The sequence below is a fragment of the Echinops telfairi genome, unplaced genomic scaffold, assembly GCF_000313985.2.
Source record: "Echinops telfairi isolate 266 unplaced genomic scaffold, ASM31398v2 ScPeMD7_7;HRSCAF=31, whole genome shotgun sequence".
NCBI classification, from domain to species: domain Eukaryota; kingdom Metazoa; phylum Chordata; class Mammalia; order Afrosoricida; family Tenrecidae; genus Echinops; species Echinops telfairi.
Window position 1 is genome coordinate 1,603,344 of NW_022103904.1, and position 13,358 is coordinate 1,616,701.

Genomic DNA, 13,358 nt, shown 5'->3' on the forward strand with positions numbered 1-13,358 from the left:
CTTTTGATAGCCGAGCACCATCAGCTTTCTTCACCACATTTGCTTATTAACCCGCTTTATCTTCAGTGGTTATGGGGGGAAGGTCAGCATCATAGAATACCAATTTAATAGAAGAAAGAAAGTATTCTTGCATGGAGGGAGTACTTGAGTGGAGGCCCAAATGGGCTTATAGATAACATAACATTCTAATAGGAGTAGTCCCCTCACATCCTATTGGCTAATATTATGCCACATGCCCAAACCCAGACCAATCCTGGAGCAAATGGAGACAATCATGATTGGCTTCAGTCAGGCACCCTGGCCTTGTGCTCTTTTATTCCCCCTGTGCTCTCTCCTTTCTCAGCATCTCCACTGCTCTTGCTTGCAACCCTCCAGGTGGTCTCTCCACAATCTACATTTTGGTTTCATTAAAAAGGAGAGAATGTTTGCTCACCTTTTGAGTTTGTATGACAGTCAGCGTTGTGTCAACTTGGCTAGGACAGGATTCTCAGTGGTTTGGCAGTTAAGAACTAACAACCCCCCACCCTGCACCCCCCATGAGGAGATCTCTGCAAACTGGAAAAGTTTGCCTCCTCTTACCTGGCTTTGGATCCTGCATCTGGCTCATTGACCTGTGGCTTCTTGAATTCAAGTCAGCAGCCAACTGTATTGCCTGCTGATCTCAGGAGTTGTGGACAGGATGCCATCTGACCTACTGACCTTGGGGTTATCAGCCCCTGCAGCTTCAAGAGTCGGAAGAAACTCCCAACCTGCCATCTGACCCATGGACTTAGAACTTTCCCACCTCTACAACTGTTGAGTAATTTCCTCGATATCAACCTCTCTTTATATATATATAACATTTTTTTCATTGATTTTGTTTCTCTAGGGAACCCAGCCTTAGAGAGTTGGCATCCAAACAGTTTGTGTGTTCCCTAATACCACAGACTTTGTTGATGTTTTTTAAGGAAAACTAAACCAAACAATGACAATGAAACCCTCTTTCAGGTGCTGCTTCCAACATGTCTCTCCTTAAAGCTAGATCCTGGAGCAAAGGTTCTCAATGGGTGTTGATTTTGCACTTCCCAAGGCATACTGGGTAATATTTGTGGACACTTTGGGCCTTTTCAACTCAGGGAGAGGGGTGGCCTATTGCTAGGTAATGGATAGAGTCCAGGGATGCTATGGTACACTCAACAAGGCAGAGGACAGCCTCCTATCCCCAGTAAGGAATTATCCAGCCACAAACATCAGCAGTGCTGAAGTTGAGAAATCCAGTCCTAATTCCTAAGATACTAACGGGTCCCTGGGCAGTATCAATAACCAACTGGGCACCATGCAGGAGGCACCAAGTAATTGAAACAACTTATGAACTCAATAGACCTCATCTCTCTGTGTTTAGTTTCCCCTCTGAGAGAGTTGCAGCAATCACTGGCCGACTTTTGCACTAAATCACCACGCGTTGCAACCTCAGCGTCAATGCCTCCAGCTGCCATTTCATCAGAGGCCGCCGCCTTCTCAGAAATGTGGCAAAGCCATTCGATGTCTGTTGAACTTTGGAAGCAGGCAATAGGGCGATGTAGAAACAGAGGCCCGTTAAGACCTCTGGCCTCTTTTGACCTGGGTGTGTGGTTTGCTCTCCCCCATGCATGCTCATTTTATTTCCACCAGTCAAGTGCGAACTCAAAATGATCTTCCCGTCACGGTGGTCATGTCGTATTTTTGCATCCTCTATGATCTCTTCCAATTCTTATCCCATTTTCATACCAAAAAAAAGGGACCGACAGGGGGCACTAGAAAGAAATCAAGCCATCCTGAAGGAGGGTTCCGTTCTCAGTGAGGTTCTCAGAGACATGTCTGAGCTCTCTGCTGGTGTGCCTTCTAGAGGCTGGAGGTGTTATGGTACAGGTGTGATTGCTGCATCAAAGAGACCCCCCCACACACACACACATTAATACATTGCCCTGAACTTAGTGAAGTCTCTCTCTACAGCATTACTTAGCCATCAAGAGACAGTGGAACTCATGCATTGCAGGGTAGAAATGTAAAATGCAGCAGCCTATATGGAAACAGGTTTGTGGTTCCTACAAAGTTCAACATAGCATTACCATCAGGAACCCTCAACTTCATTCCTGGTTATATATTTAAAAGAGCCAAAAGCAGGGACTTAATAGGACTTACTTCTACACCAACATTCACAGCAGCATGACGTATAATTACCCAGAAGTAGACTAACCCAAGTATCCACCAACAGAACGAGGTGGTAAAGCCATGCGATGGAATCTTATCTGTTGTTAGTTGCCATTGAGTCAGTTGCCGCCCACAGCGATGCTATGCACACCAGAACGAAACACTGCCCAGTCCGGAGCCATCCTTAAGCCCCCCGTTCCCATGTGTAAGCCCTTTATTGCAGTCATGGTGTCAACCCATCTCACTGAGGGCCTTCCTCTACTTTACCAAGCAGGATGTCCTTCTCTGGGGACTGGTCTCTCCTGACCACATGTCCAAAGTCTGTAGATGAAGTCTACCATCCTTGCCTCTAAGGAGCTCTCTAGTCAGACTTCTCCTAAAGCAGATGAGAATATTAGGCAGTCTTAAAGAGAAATGAAGTCCTACTAGCTATTCTTATTTCAGGGGCCGTGATGGTGCTGTGGGCTAGTCATTGGACTGCTAACCTCAGGGTTGGTGTTTCAAGCCCACAAGCTGCTCCACCGGAGAAAGATGAGTCTTTCTACTCCTGTAGTCTTGGAAACCCACAGGGGCAGTTCTGTTTGTTCTATAGAGTCATGATGAGTTGGAATCCACTCGATGGTAGTGAGTTTGGTTGGTTTGGGGGTTTGATTCTAAGCGAGTACTCAGTAAATGTGTCAGTTATTGTTATTGGACTTTGTGCAGAGGTGGCTGTCATCCACCAACCATCCTCGCATTCTTTCTTTGGTAATAAAACACAAACCATCAAAGGTTCCTGGTGGCACGTGGACTAGGTGTTGGACTACTAGACCCCCCAGAAAGGAAAGGAGGCTGGCTGCCCCTGTACAGATTTATGGCCCCAGAAAGCCAAAATAGTGTTACTGTGAGTTGGAATCTAATATACCCAAAGTATGTGAGACAAGACAGTTCCATGGGCACATCCTTTCAACGCAGATTTGTGTGTTCTTCTAGCAGTCCACGGCGCAGGCAGCACCTTCACCGACACCACCGTTCAAAAGCACATACTTTTCCGAGGTCTTCCTTGTCATTGCCAACTTCCATGTGCATGTGAAACGAGGCTGAGTCAGCCCACTGTAGTCCTCAAAGTGACATCTTTGCTCTTTAACAGGTTGTTGACCGAAGAGGGTTGTTGCCCAGTGCAGGGCATCATTTGATTTAAAAAAACTTTTAAAATAATTTAAAAAAAATCATTTTAAATCATTTGATTTAAAAAAAATCATTTTACTGGGGGCTCATACAACTCTTATCACAAGCCACACATACATCCATTGTGTCAAGCACTTTTGTACATTTGTTTCCCATTATTCTCAAAACATTTGTTTTCTACTTAAGCCCTTGGTATCAGCTCCTCATTTTCCCCCTCCCTCCCCTCCCTCCCCCGTGAACACGTAATAAGTTATAAATTATTATTATTTTGTCATATCTTACACCATCCAACGTCTCCCTTCACCCACTTCTCCACTGTCCATCCCCCAGGGAGGAGGTTATATGGAGATCCTTGTAATCGGTTCCCCCTCTCTCCTTTGCCTTCCCTCCACCCTCTCGGCATCTCCACTCTCATCACCACTGGACCTGAGGGGTTCATCTGTCCTGGATTCCCCGTGTTTCCAGTTCCTATCTGTACCAGTGTACATCCTCCAGTCCAGCTGGATTTGTAAGATAGAATGGGGATCATGATAGTTGGTGGGGGCGGGGGCGGGGGGCGGGGAGGCAGGAAGCATTCAAGAGGAAGCATTCTAGAGGAAAATTGTATGTTTCATCATTGCTACCCGGCACCCTGACTGGCTCGTCTCCTCCCTGCGGCCCCGGTACTTCTACAAGCATTGATTATGGATCCAAGAAAAATGAATTCTTTAACTTCAATTTGTTTATCATGTTGTCATCTATTGGTCTGGTGGCATAGAAGTTATGCCCTGGTGGCATAGAAGTTATGCATTGGGCTGCTAACCCCAAGGTCACAAGTTCAAAACCACCAGCCACTCCACAGGAGAAATATGAGGCTTTCTATTCTCACAAAATGTTATCGTCTCAGAAATCTACAGGGCAGTACTACCCTGTCTTATTGGGGTGCTTTGAGGCAGTGTTGACTGGATGGCAGTGAATTTGGTTTTTTGGCTTTATTTTGTAATCTGTACTGATGGCTGTAGTCGCTGGTCTTCGTCAGGAAGTGCTTCAGGACTCCCTCCCCTTTTTGTGTGTGTGTGTGTGTGCACATAATCTTTAATGGGTTACCGCACACACCACTCCTGGCTGGGATCTTGTTGAAAGCTGCGATGTCCACGCTCTGCACATGCTCCTCAAACTTGGTGATCTCCTCTCCCAGCAGGTCCGTGCCCACCTTGTCCTCCATTACGCACTGGATCTGTAGCTTGCGGATCACGTAGCCCACTGGCACCAACTTGGAGGCCCCCCAGGTCAGCCGGTCTAGCTGGACAGAGCGCACGCAGGCCTCCAGCGGCGCCATGTCTGACTCATCATCCCAGGGCTTGACGTCCAGCAGGATGGAGGACTTAGCCACCAGCACGGGCTTCTTGGCCTTTTTCTCGGCATACTGCCTCAACTGCTCCTCCCGAAGGCAGGCCGCCTCCTTGTCCTGCTCCTCGCCACTGCCAAATAGGTCGATGTCATTGTCCTCTTCGTCCTCCGCGGGTGTGGCCGCCTTTTTAGCTGGGGGGGCCACTTGGCGCATGGGAGACACGTGCTGGGCCTGTGGGGCCATGGGACGGTGGATGGGCGAGTTCCTCTCCAGCTGGCTCAGCCGAGCCTCCAGCTGCGAAAAGGCCTGCTGCAGGTCCTGCGCCATCTGCGCAGGTGCTGGTTCTCCATCGCCAAGCTAGCAAGGTGTGCGAGCAGCTCACTGTGGTCCCCCGGGCCCCGCTAGCAGCCCCCGAGCTCCCGGCCAGGGATTTCTGGATGTTCTCGGGGCTCTCGCAAGGTCCAGAAGGATCACGCTGGCGCCGTTCTCCTGACCGAGCAGCCAGCCTCTGGCCTGTTGAACTGCTCATAGAAGCTGCGCTCTGCGCCATCGTACTTGAATTTTTGTGCACCAAGAAGTTGCTGGTCATTTTCCTGCCTCCAGAAAAGGATGCAGCGACCACGGTGGAAGCTGGCAGGCGCAGGGCGCAGAGGAAACGGCAAGACTCCCTTTTAGCAAGCGACCTGGTGTCTGCATGTCACAGGCTGGTAAGGAGACTTCCTTCAATTCTGATGGCTGGCCCCGTTTCTCGGATTATTTGGTCAGCATACAGATGGAACAAATGAAAGATGTAACCCTGACACATTCCTTTCCTGATTTTAAAGCATTCAGTGACCTCCCGTTCTGTTCTAATGATGACCTCTTGGGCTATGCAGAAGTTCTGCAGGAGCTCGATGAGGTCTCCCTGTTCTTCTCCAGGAACGCTTTGCATCGTCAGAAAAGCGCAAGTCAAGCATACCCCACACTAGCCCTGCCTCATTAATGAAACAAATGGGATCGGGACCACAGGCATAGGTAGAGGGTGGGATTTACAGCGTGGACATTGAGGGGTATGCAATGCAATCCATGTCTCTTCCCTTGTGCTGACTCCTTCTTTATCCATCCCAAAGGATACATGGATGGCTTGGGGATCAGAGCCACACAACCACCTCAGGACTCCACCACACCCACGGGCCTTGCTTTCTTCGTTATGGGATTCCTGGGGTTGCAATCAGCTTAGGCATCTTGATGCCTATTCATGTCCATCCATTGAACTAACCTTCGGTCAGTGGTGGAGTACAGGCTCTGAGCCCTGCTGACAGAGCAGTTACTCGATGGGCTGCTAACCTCATGGTTGGCAGTTCAGAACCACCAACTGCTCTTGGGAGAAAGACAAGGCTTTCTACTCCTGTAAAAAGTTAGTCTGGGAAACCAATAGAAGCGGTTTTAACCCATCCTATATAGGCACTATGAGCCAGAGTCAACGCGATGGCAGTGAGTTTGGTTTTGTGTTTTGGTTCTGATATCAAAGGGCTGGGCGAGGGAGAAGGACACACAGGGAAGAGTTACAAAGCAGGTTAACAAGAAGGAGCATTACTTTGGTGAGGTAAGCACAGGGCTACTGGGTCGGAGCCGGGTCTCTCCCTGGCCCCATAAAATTTGGGGCAACTTAATGAGAGCCGAGGAACCCTGGCGGCACAGTGGCTACCTGTTGCTGTGAACTGCAATGTCAGCAGTTCAAAACCACCAGCTGCTCCACAGGAGAAAGATGAGGCTTTCAAATACTTGAGAGATTTCCAGCCTTGGAACCCCAAAGAGGCCGTTTTACTCTGTCCGACAGGGTCCTCGTGAGTAGGGATTGATGCGATGGCTGTGAGTTTGTTGTTCTTTTTTTTTATGCTTATGAAATTTATTTATGGAATAATAATAGTAACAGTAATCATGATTATTTATTGTAATTTTACTGCATGCCCCAATATATGCAAGGTGCCTTAGATTATAAAATCTATACTTAGGACATAATCCATTAGAAATTTCAATTTAAGAGAAAACATGAAGCCAGTTTATTTTGGGAAAAATGCGTTTCCTGTTTCATCCAAAATAAGCTCCTTCATAGATAAACTATATAAAGTTCTTAATTGGCATTATTGTATATGTATTTTAAAAATCTTTATTAGGGGCTCATACAACTCTGATCACAATCCATACATACAACAATTGTGTCCAGCACATTCGTACATATGTTGCCATCATCATTCTCAAAATACCTGCTTTCTACTTGAGCCCTTGGCATCCGCTCCTCTTTAGGGAACAGATTACAAGGTCTACATATAACCTCCTCCCAGGAGACAGACAGTGGAGAAGTGGGTGAGGGAGACATTGGATGGTGTGAGATATGACTAAATAATAATAATTTATAAATTATCAAGGGTTCAGGGGGGAGGGGGGAACAGGGCAGGAGGGGAAAAAAGAGTTTGTTGTTCTTAACGAGAGGAGGACCCTTCAGTGAATGTCAATACCTGGTGGTAATTGTCATCAACATTCATTATTACTGAGTCACAGAGGACCAGGAGGAGTCGGTGGTGACTTTTCCCATGGCAATAGGGCTGGTGTCAGTAGAAATGCATTTCTGTTTCCCCCTAAATCCTCAGAGGCCAAATCCTGAGCAAGGAAAAGAAGTGCACAGCAGCCGTCATCGGAGCCAGTCAGTGAGCGAGCCCCAAGAAGGACAGCCCGGAACCAAGGCTGGACAGGGGACAAGACTGAGCCCTGGGGAAAGTGGATGATGCCAATGGGGCATGCAGCTCAGAGAAATGGATACAAATTAATATCCCAGCAGTTATGACTACATGGGGTGTGGTGGGGTGGTGGTGGTGCAAAAATGAACATTGTGGCCCAGGAGGGCAGCAGCAGTGGCCACGGGATTGCCTGTTTTCTAACAACGAATGATGTTCTAGCTGTCTCCAGGGAACAAGAGGCCCGTGGGCCCTGTGGGCTCTTACATAGCCCTCCCACCCTGCTGTGAATCGGGAGCGACTAGATGCCACCCCCCTCATGCCCCACCCAGCTGGGCTGAACCGCTCACTGTACATAGTCTGTAAGGGGGTGGCGCTTTGAGCTCACATTTACTTCTCTCCTGCATTGTTATCTCAGTGTGGCAAGCACTGGCCTGCTTGCTGCAAGGTTGGCAGATCAAACGTGCCAGTCGCTGCTCTGCATGAGAAAAAGAGGATGTCTGCTCCTGTGGAGATTTCCAGCCTTGGAACCTTGACACCAGGTCGCTATGGGTTGGCGTTGACTTGATGGCACTGGGTTTGATTGGACGGATGACAATTGGACTCATGGAGCCTTATTGTATTCAATGCCTTGTAACCAATGATTGCCGCTGTTTATTTTGAAGCTCAAATCACCCCAGATGCGGCCTTCAGGCTGGGCTCTGTGGCTTTTTGACCTGTCCCCATCACTGTTGGAGTCACATCCCCATCCACTTGTGAATAATTACATTTTTGCCAATAAGACGTCTCAGGTTCATGTGTGGCGTGTGTATTGTTTCAGAACGCACATGGTGAGATTCTCCTGCACAGCTGCCTTTGGAAGTCATGGTGTCAGCTCAAACTCACTGCTGTCGAGTCAATTCCAACCTTAACGGAACCCTGGTGGCACAGTGGGCTGATAACCACAGGGTTAGTAGTTTGAAACCACCGGCCATACCTCGGGAGAAAGATGAGGTTTTCTACTCTCACAAAGGGTTACGGTCTCAGAAACCAGCAAGGCATCCCCTGTTATTCTGCTCTCCTACAGGGGCATCATGAGTTATGCCGAGCATGCCAGGAGCCTCAAATCACCAACAAAATTAGCTCTGATTCCAGAGGCAGAATCAGCTTCCAAGGAAGATTCTCAGGACAGAGCTGCCCAAGGGGAGATGAATGCTTCCCAGCCTCCTCTTCTGTAAGCATTCCTAAGGACGCCTGGCTCGCCAGGCTCAGTGACTGGTGGCCCACAGAGGCACGATGACTCAGGGAAACTGTGTGGCAAAGGTTCCCAGACAGTACTGGCCCGGCCTGTTCCTGGTGACAAACACCTAGAAATACCGAGGACAACAGTGGAAGGAAGCAAGGAGCAAGTGACACAGCAGGAATTTCAGGAGTGGACTATGTTTCCTAACAGGCCAGTAAAGGTTGTGTTAGCATCGCCTGTCTACATGGACGATCAAGAGTCATGAGTTCAGGGCCCTGTGCCTGAAGGAAGCAGCCTCAGGACTTTGTCTGGTTTTCCTAAGGAAGACGTCAGGTATTAATTACAAAGGTCTCCCATGAAATAGCCCCTGTCTTCCCTCAAAACACTTTCAACCAGATCATTTGACTTCAAATGAATCTTTAAAGTGGACACAGCTGTAAAAACTGAGTCAGGGATTAAGGAAATGTGTTTGTTTGTTTTTTGAAAGCCTGCAAGTCTCTGTTCTATCTCTGCAACTTTTCCGTAGATTAAAAATATTCCAAAATAAAGTTTGCTTTTTATTTATTTATTTGAAATCATTTTATTGGAGCCTCTTATCACAAGCCATCCATCCATCCATTGTGTCAAGCACATTTGTACATTTGTTGCCCTCATCATTCTCAAAACATTTGCTTTCTACTTGCGCCCTTGGCATCAGCTCCTCATTTTTTCCCCTCCTTCCCCGCCCCCTCCCTCATGAACTCTTGATACTTTATAAATTATTGTTTTTTGGTCATATCTTACACTGTCTGACGTCTCCCTTCACCCACTTTTCTGTTGTCCATCTCCCAGGTAGGGGGTTATATGTAGATCCTTGGAATCGGTTCCCCCTTTCCACCCCACCTTCCCTCCACCCTCCCGGTATCGCCTAAAGTTTGCTTTTTAAAGAAAAGACTCACCATTTATTAGTATTTCGGGCTTTTATTTTTTGCACCTCATTTGGGTAAAAAACATAATTTTATTTACTGTTTTGTATTTTGTTATTGAATATCATGCATTTATTGTGTTTAGATGTTTTAGGGGTACTTCCACCACCTAGGACTATTAACTTTGTGATGAAGTCCAGGATAACTGAATTTTTAAGTGTCATTTTGGGGAGCCTCAGAGCCAATTATTTGATTTTCTATTATGTTTTATGGGAAACTATGTTCAGTTCTCAAACTTTTCGGTCTTGGAACCTGACTTTGAATCGCATTGAGTTCAACAACGGAGGCATCTCAAAGGGGTCTGTCTGCTCCACCAGTGAAGTTCAAGCTGCTAAGAGATCTGGGGGAGAATCTAATGAAAGCAAGCCTGGTGGATTTTCCCAGAGGACACAAGATGATCATGGGGGCGTATTAGGAAGAGGTTTTACGAAAATTGAGAATTGCATTGGTGAGACCAAGTTCAGGAAGAGGTTGCTGAGAAATGTGTCCTATCATGACAATGCATCTGCTCATTGGGGAGAAAGACTTGGCCTATCAGAATTTGACTGGAAAACTTTATCCCTTCAGACTTCTTTTTTGTTTCCCAAACTCACAGAACATTTAAAAACACCACGAGTGGTGCCTTTCAAGGATGTCCAAACAATCATTCTGATGTGCTGTAATTTGAAGAGTGAGACTTCCTGGCAGAGACCCAACCGGAGGATCTTGTTTCATAAAGGTTTCTATGATTAGACAGCAAGATTTACTTACTGGTCCTTGTATATGGCAAAAGGAATTTTACAGGTGTGATTGAATTACAGATCTTGAATTGGCCAGTTACTATGGCTTATCTAGCAGATTCCAACGTAATTACACGAGCCCTCATAGAAAAGAGGCAGGGGCATCATCATCGGGGAGCAAGATGTGACAACCAAAGAGAAATCAGATGGCACAGCTGAAAGTACCCTGGCTTGGGGTCAGGCGCACTTTTGTCCTCAAAGTGATGTCCTTCCTCTTCACTACTCTAAAAAAGTCGTGGGCAGAAGATTTACCCACTGCAGTGTGTCATTTGACCTCTTTGACTGCTGCTTCCGTGAACATTGACTGCAGATCCAAGCAGAACGAAGTCCTTGACAACTGTGGTTTTTTTCTCTGTTTATCATGACGTTGCCTCTTCATCCAGGTGTGAGGATTGGGTTCTTCCCTGCATTGAGGCATACTCCACGCTGAAGGCCGCAGTTCTTAATCTTCCTCAGCAAGGACTGAAGGCCGCAGTTCTTAATCTTCATCAGCAAGGACTGAAGGCCGCAGTTCTTAATCTTCATCAGCAAGGACGTCCAGGGCCCTTCCCCTGACGCTGCCGAAGGGGAGTCAGCTGCACACAGGAGGTGCTAAGTAAGCCTCCCTCCAATCCTGATGCAGCCTCTTCTTCATATCATCTGGCTTCTTGGATGGCACGCTCAGCCTGCAGACGAATAACTACTGTAGCCGTCTGATTCACGTGCAATCGAATGCTGCCTGCCCCCATGCCATCCTCACAGTGGCAGCCACTGTGCCCCCTAAATTGGCTCTACTTTGTTCCCACAGCCATCGGAAACTAATGCAAACATTCATTTATTAATTCTTGCCTTTTCTAATTCCTATCATCTTTTACTTCCCACATGATTCCATTGACCAATTTGCTTGTTGGCCTATTCCTAGACATCTTTCCTGGTTGTTTTGTTTTGGGAAGAACTATTAGCTCGAGGTAGCCTATTCAACCTGAGCACACACACTCTTCTCATAACCTTTGGACCTTTTCTTGAGCAGCTATTGCTCCTTTGCTCCCGGGCATATGCAAGTGAGCATCCATTTGTACAGGTGCTGTCAACATCCCAAATGGGGACCGTTGACTGTTTCCAAGCAATTTCTTCTCAGAGGCCGTGCAGCTCTGGTCCCATCTTGCTCTGCTGTTGGAAATGCTCTGGGAATGAAGTCAAAGCTGCTCTGGGAAGTGATGTGCAGTGTAAGACCCACTTCTCCCTCTCCTGTGACAGTGTGACCTGGCACCCCCTTGATGGGAAGCATCACCAGGTGAAGTCAGCCTGGAGGCAGGCACTCACTATCTGTGTCCTCTGCATGCCCATACCTGCACAGATGGCCCACTTTCTCACATAACCCACCACACGCCCAGGACCCCTCTGCCCAGGGGAGGAATTGGCTGTCACACTAGGCATATCTGTACCAGGAGCAGGCCTGATTCAATGACACTCTGGTGGCCAATCCTACACTACAGAATCATTAGCTGCAGTGTGAATGGACCGAGGACAAATGAATCTAGATTGTGTTGCCCACATTCTGCTTCCAGGTGTACCGCACCAACGGATAGGGCAGCCTTGGCCAGGTGTGCCTGTAGGCAAGGCACCAGCCTCTTCGTGTTGACAGAGCCTGCTTTTATTCGCTCCTGAATTTCGGTGCCCACACACTTGCTTGCTGCGCAATTAGTCTTCCCTGGAACAGCCGCCTCTTCCACTGGTGTCCCAGATTCAAAGGTATTTTCTCAAAGGTTTTTTCCAGGACCCGAGTGTGGAAGCCCCACTTTCCTGGTTTGTGGAGGGGCTGAGACACGGGCTTTGCTGAGCCGACTGCCCAGAACCCTGAGATGGCCCCCACCCTCCATGATCCCCCATTGACGTCCTCATCCTTCTGAGTTGTTTTGTGTCCCTGGGAAAAAGCTGCCCTATCCTTCGATTTGAGTTGGTCTAAGGCAAACTGAGCATAATTCAGGAAAGACCCTTGACAGAAACAAGGCATCATTTCCATTCAACTTCTTTGATTCCCAGTTGCGACAACATGAGATGTTACGTTCAGCTGTCCCACGCATGGACCTAAGTAGATGACACAAAGAGACCTTTTAAAGTCCCAGCCCGCTGCCAGGGGGCCAGGGTGCTGTGCGGTGGTGACTTGTGTGCGGCTGTGATGCTGGACACGATGCCACTGGTTATTCTGGTATTTCTAATCTCAGCGGGTCATCTAAGCTGGGTGACCTTCAGCAGAACTTCCAGATTAAAACAGACAAGAGAGCCCTGGTCATCTACTCTCCAAGATTGGCCCAGGAAAACCTTAGGGACCGCATCTGAACATCGCCCAACAGTGCAGGAGGATGAGATCCCTAGGTCGGAGGGCATGGGAATTCCACAATGGCGACAGCCACGGGCTCGAGCAGACCATTGGTGGTGAGGGTGGGGCAGGACAGCGAGGCTTCATTCTGTCGTGGGTTGGCATGAATGTCATTGTCCCTCTTTGGCATGAGTCGGAGCGCAGTGCCAGACAGGGAGCAACAAAGTTTCACGGATTGCATTATACTGGCCTGTGGCAAGCTACTCTTTGTTGCAGATTAACCTAAACGTCTTTTGTTATCAAAATAACTTTGTTTGTTTGTTTTTAAACAAAACATAAGCAGTACTGGAGGAAAAGCAGATGGGGTTGTCCAAAACTACAGAGATGAGAGGGATTTCAAGAAGCGACCTTCAATTTGGGGAAGTCTTTCTTCCTATTTGATCGATTCTAAATGAGTTCACATTCCCCGGGGTGGAGAAGGGAAAGGAACGGGAGGAGAAAGTTTCATTTACTGAAAGCTGGCAACTTCCACACCTGACTCAAAGATTCTCTGTGCCTCTCAGCACCTCTGAGCCACCCCTCAGGAAGCTGGTAAAGTGGGCTGGCCAGGGTTCAGAGCCAGCCAGACCAGACACGGCTGCCTTCCCTCGGGAGGAGGTGGGTGGTTGTCAGGAGGTAGAGGGGCCGCCTGGAGCTGTGGGTCATTCCAATGC

The 13,358-nt window shown here is 47.9% G+C and overlaps 1 pseudogene; it reads right to left on the reverse strand.

Annotated features, from left to right (window-relative positions):
* LOC101645009 overlaps positions 1 to 5,255 on the reverse strand; it is a 21,274-nt pseudogene extending 16,019 nt beyond the window's left edge.
* Positions 5,256 to 13,358: the final 8,103 nt, after the last annotated feature.